The sequence below is a fragment of the Macaca mulatta genome, chromosome 4 (genome assembly GCF_049350105.2).
Source record: "Macaca mulatta isolate MMU2019108-1 chromosome 4, T2T-MMU8v2.0, whole genome shotgun sequence".
NCBI lineage: Eukaryota > Metazoa > Chordata > Mammalia > Primates > Cercopithecidae > Macaca > Macaca mulatta.
Genome location: NC_133409.1, coordinates 23,748,877 through 23,754,582, shown reverse-complemented (window position 1 = coordinate 23,754,582; position 5,706 = coordinate 23,748,877). Strand labels below are relative to the sequence as shown.

At 43.1% G+C, this 5,706-nt stretch overlaps 1 pseudogene; it reads right to left on the bottom strand.

Moving 5' to 3' along the window:
* On the bottom strand, positions 1,780-2,454 carry LOC100425825 (selenoprotein K pseudogene; annotated as a pseudogene).

Here is a 5,706-nt window from a genome sequence, read left to right as displayed (position 1 = left end):
GAAATGACGACGTTCCTTCTCCATCCCCTTACAACTCCCCACCCCCAACCCATGACACACCCAACACACACACACACACACACACCCAGAGACAACTCTTTCATTCCATGCAAATTCTTTCTGTTTGTTCAAGACTCAGTTTCCTTTGATCATCTGTAGATGTCATCCCGGAGGAGCCCCACTAGTATGGATTTTCAGCACACGGAGACAGGGGCCTGGTTGTCCTAGGGAAACCCCCTAGTGATGTTTGGGAGCCCTGCCTCCGCCCAGTGCCAAGGTCAGCAGTGTGGGTCAGTGGGCTCTGGGCCGGGCCTCAGGCTTGAGACCTCCTCCCGCTCAGTGCTGGGTCCTGAGCTGAGCCTGTTCTCCTCCCAGCAGGCTAGAGCTGTGAAAGCTGAACTAACTGGCAGAGCCAAGTTGTCCTTCCCCAAGGACTCCCATTCCCAAGGAAGGAGAATTGCACTGGGTGGTTGCAGGTGGAATCTGCCAGCATGCGCTGCCTGAGAGAATCGACAATGGAGTTCTCTGTATCACTGCACAAAAGGGGAAGGAAAATGCTGACATTTAAATGATTACATTTGGGATCTACAGTTGCCTTGGGGCATGGCAGTGATCACTTAATAGATGAATCTTCCCTTTTTTTTTCTTTCAGAGCTTAAATTAGCTTTCAAATAGCTACAAGGTTAGACAATATATTCTTTAATTAAAGAGGGAGACCTAGCTTCCTTTTCCATCCCCATAAAGCACTGGTGTGTGCGTATGTTTTATTTTGCATTTTTGCATAGGCTTTGCAATACTGGGAGCTGCAGATAGCTATAGGATTTATGTCCTCTACATAAGGTGACCACACAATAGGACAGTTATTTTAAATATTCTGTCTTTAGGAGGAGTCATAATTTTTTATTAAGCAGATGTATTCACTATGCTTCAATGTTTTGGTATGGGTACAGCACTGGGCCTCACACAGAATATTTGCTGAATGAACGACTGATTTTATGACCTTATACACTCTGTACTAATAAATATAAATACACAGAAAATCCATCTGGTAAATATTTCCTAATTCTTTCTGGTAAAACAAAAATTCCAATAACACGTGCACGTCTTCACACACAGTCTAGCAGGGATCTCACTTGTCAGCAGAAATGAGCCATCTGGTTGCTGCCCTGAGGTCCCATGTTACGCACATGTCACTGCTTTCCACATTCACAACGACCGTTTCCTTACCAGCCAGGAGAAGCTGTATCTTAAATAACTGAAGCAAAATTGTATTTGTCAAATTACAAGAGTAAAGAGCATTTTCGCAAGTCAGTTGTCTTGTCTATAATCAACTCAACTTCCTAAATACTAAATATTCAGTAATCTGGCTGTAGATTTCTGGATCGTTTAAACAAACGAATAATGCTTGATAAAGCTCAGAAATTGTAAATTTGATAAAGCTCAGAATTGTCAGCTATGTCTTCATACTGTGAATCCAGCAGACTGAGGAATAACAAAAGTGAGTTTGCCAACCCTCTTAAAGATGCATTTGGACCCTGAAGTCCAAGGCAACTATTGGCCTTGTGTGGCTTCCCCACACCCCAGCTCAGGTGTGTTCACCCACAGATTGTTTAGTCTGCACCTGGAGAGCTGACCATGATCTCAAACTTGGCTAATTCTGCTGCAGATTATTTTGTTTTTCATTAAAAAAAATACAATGTGACTTAGTTATAAATGAGAACAAATTAACAATGAACAATATTTCAAAAGTTGAAAAAGGTGGCACGGACACTAACAATACTGAATACATAGCCTTTTATCATCTTCAGATTTAAAGTTTTTTGTGACTTAATTACATAAAGATGAGGAGTCAGTTTTGCAACCTAAAAATATGTACTTATTAGAACTATATTAATGCTTCAGTAAACTATATAAAAAAAGATAATGAGACAGATGTGCATTTATAGAACTGCATGCCAGTCAGGCCAATTCCCTGCAAAGGGAATTCCCCACATGATCTCATTCATCTGTGTGGACTCAGAGCAATCCTTGTTTACACGTATGCATCATCTATTTCTCCAGCATGGCCAGCCCTCTGCTTCTTGGTGGTTTCTCTCTACTGGGAATGTGCATGTCCAGTTGTCTGCTTCTTAGAGTAGACATTTACCTTCCTCATCCATCAGCCTTTGGAGGAGGACTGGGGACATGAAGACGATTGATTTGCTCTGTTTTCCCAGAAGGTTTCCTGGTGGTCATCTTCCATTATCATATCTGGAATCAGATGTGTTTCCATAGCCTCTTCTTTTTTTCACATGTTGCTGAAGCAGAGTTTTGAAAAACAAAATCACAAACTTGGCTATTCTTCAGAAGAAATATGTTATCTAAGATAATCTCCACGGAGATAGACTCTGCTGTCCAACACTTGTCCATTTAAGATGTAAGCCATCCTGCCCTGCTTCCCCACTTTGGAGCAACTTGCAGATTAATTTAGCTGGACTAACGCCAGTTCTCAGTTTGAGCCTAAGATGATTTGAACTTGTGTTTTGAATTGGGGAACATCATTGCATGATGGCTTTTCAGCTGTAGAAGAGAAGAAGAAATATTTATTTTTATTTTATTATTATTATTATTTTTTTTGAGGCAGAGTCTCGCTCTGTCGCCCAGGCTGGGGCGCAGTGGCGCGATCTCTGCTCACTACAACCTCTGCCTCCCAGGTTCAAGCAATTCTCCTGTCTCAGCCTCCTAAGATACAGGCGCATCCCACCTTGTCTGACTATTTTTGTATTTTTGGTAGAAACAGAGTTTTGCCATGTTGGCCAGGCTGGTTTCGAACACCTGATCTCAGGTGATCCACCCACCTCGGCCTTCCAAAGTGCTGGGATTACAGTCATGAGACACCATGCCTGGTCGGAAATCTTTATTTTAAACTTTTTTATATGCATCTGGGAGAAAAATTAAGATGAGGAAGACTTGTATCACAGATACCAGTTCCTTGGGGAATTCCTGGAGACCAGGGGTCTGCAAACTATGGTTCACAGGGCCAAATCAAGCTCAGGGTCTGTTTTTGTACTGTCTGCAAGTTAGTAATAGTACTTTTTAAAGTTTGTGAAGAGGAAAAACAACAAAGAATAATATTAGATGGAGATGTCATGTGACCTGTAAAGCCTAAAATATTTACAATCTGCCCCTGGGCGGTTCGCCAACCCTGGACTATAGACTCATGTCTGCACTCTCTGCAGAAAGGGGATGAATGCAGCAGGTGAAATCAATGCAAGGTCAGGGATGGAGAAAAATAATGTGCTTCCACTTCTCTGCAGATCACAGCATGACTCTGGCAGAGTTAAGATTCTTGAAAAATCAATGCTTGAGGATAGAAGATTTTTGGTGCCTGGGAAGACCATGCTTTGGGCAGAGACATCAGCCTCCCCAGGACACCAATGGCAGCTATGGAGGCGTGGGGTGGCCTTCCTGTGACTTCATGAGCAGCCAGCATCACAGTGAGAGTCAGAATTCCTTTCCACAGAGAAACAACCTCCGGGGACTTGCAAATGTAATTTGTGAATTGGGGAGGGGTTGAACCCTTTCCGGAACAGGTGAGTCAAAGCCAGTGAAACTTTACCTGTTAATGGTGTAGAAAGAAAAAAAGCGGCAGAGTCCCCTGGCCCAGTCTTTTTCTATGATGTCACTTTCAGAGAACACAGACCAAAAATCAAAAGCAAATTAAGCTGGGTGCAGTGGCTCACACCTGTAATCCCAGCACTTTGGGAGGCTGAGGCAGGAGGATCACTTGAGGTCAGGATTTGGAGACTAGCCTGGCCAATATGGTGAAACCCCCTTCTCTATTAAAAATACAAAAATGGCCAGGCGTGGTGACTCACGCCTGTAATCCCAGCACTTTGGGAGGCCGAGGTGGGTGGATCACAAGGTCAGGAGATCGAGACCATCCTGGCTAACACGGTGAAACCCCGTCTCTACTAAAAATACAAAAAAATTAGCCGTGCTAATTTTTTAGCGCCTGTAGTCCCAGCTATTCGGGAGGCTGAGGCAGGAGAATGGCGTAAACCCGGGAGGCGGAGCTTGCAGTGAGCCGAGATTGCACCCCTGACCTCCAGCCTGGGTGACAGAGCGAGACTCTGTCTCAAAAAAAAAAAAAAAAAAAAAAAAAAGCCAGGTATGGTGGTGCACACATGTCATCCCAGCTGTTCAGGAGGCTGAGGCAGAAGAATGGATTGAACGCAGGAGACAGAGGTTATAGTGAACCGAGATCACGCCACTGCACTGCAGCCTGGGTGACAGAGAGAGACTCCATTTCAAAAACATAAATAAATTAAATTAAATTAAATAGGGCAAATTAATGTGACTCTTTACCTGTATCTCTCGAGTGACATTCAAATGGAAATATGGTTTATAATCTCCAGTCCCCCTTCCTCCAGGCTCCCACTCTCTCATGCCCTCTAGCTTCCTCAGGATCCACTCCCACCCCCTATTCCTGTTTCCTTTCCATGCCTTTTCTGACACAGACCTTCCACTGTGAACCTGATCTGAAAGATGACTGTGAGTTAAGATCAGGATGGGGGTGAAGTGGCACAGAAAGCTGAGCAAGAAGCACGAGAATATTCCTCTGGGGTTACGGGAAGGGAAAGCTGGGAATCCGTATGCATTCATCATTGTCCTGATGCATTGTTCATAGGAATCTAGTCATTCCCCACCCCGAGGCTAGGGAGGCCAAGGGAAACTTCAGCTACACCAAATTGTGAAATTGAAATTTGTATTTAGTTCACTAGCTTTTCCCTTTTCTGCAAATTTTCCCACCATTCAGTGACTTAACACATTTTAAAAACACTTATGGAATGCCTTCTATGTGCTCATAGTTCAGAAAGAAATATTCTAGACAGCTAGACAGACAAGTAAACAAATGATTACACAAGTATAATAAACACTATAATAGAGTTGTAAGAGTATAATATAAAACAATGATTAATTTGGACTTCCCCCTTCCCAAAATGTAGTGGGCTAAACAAGAGAGCAGTTTGTTTCTCTTTTACATAGCAGTTCAAATGTAAGTAGCCAAGGGATGCTATGGTGGTTCCACGGTGATGGGGATCCAGGTTCTTGTTGCCCATTCATCCCTTAGGGTGTTCTGCACAAATAACTCACCACCACATCTGCTGGGTCTGTATCCCAACTAGCAGGGAAGTTGGGGGAGAGAGAAAGGTACTTCCTTTAAGGAGGTAGCCTGGAACTTTGATTCTGCTCATAGAATTTATGATTTAATCACATCCAGCTGCCCGGGAGGCTGGGAAATGTGGTCTTTAGCTGGATAGCCATATGCCACTAAAAGCTTGTGTTTTGTATTTACTAAATGAAGAAGCGGAGGATGGATTTTGGGAATAACTCATAGTTTCTGCTACAAATTACAGCTAATTCAATATTCCCCAAGATTATGTTGGTCAAAAAATAATTTGTTCTCAGTAGTAATGACTTTTAACCCTACAGTTTCCCCTACATCCCAGAACATGACCACGAGATGTAGCCAAAATCTGGAAAAGCCACAAAACATGCAAAGGGGAAGTAAAAGACAGATCCTTCTGGTACAGGCAGTATAAGGCTTTTGCTAAACAATTCAGGGATCTAAGCTAAGGAATCTGGGTGGCAAATAGCATTTGGCTCTTCTCCTAACACATGTGTTCTACCTATTCACAATGAAAAAGGAGAGAGTACCTAGAA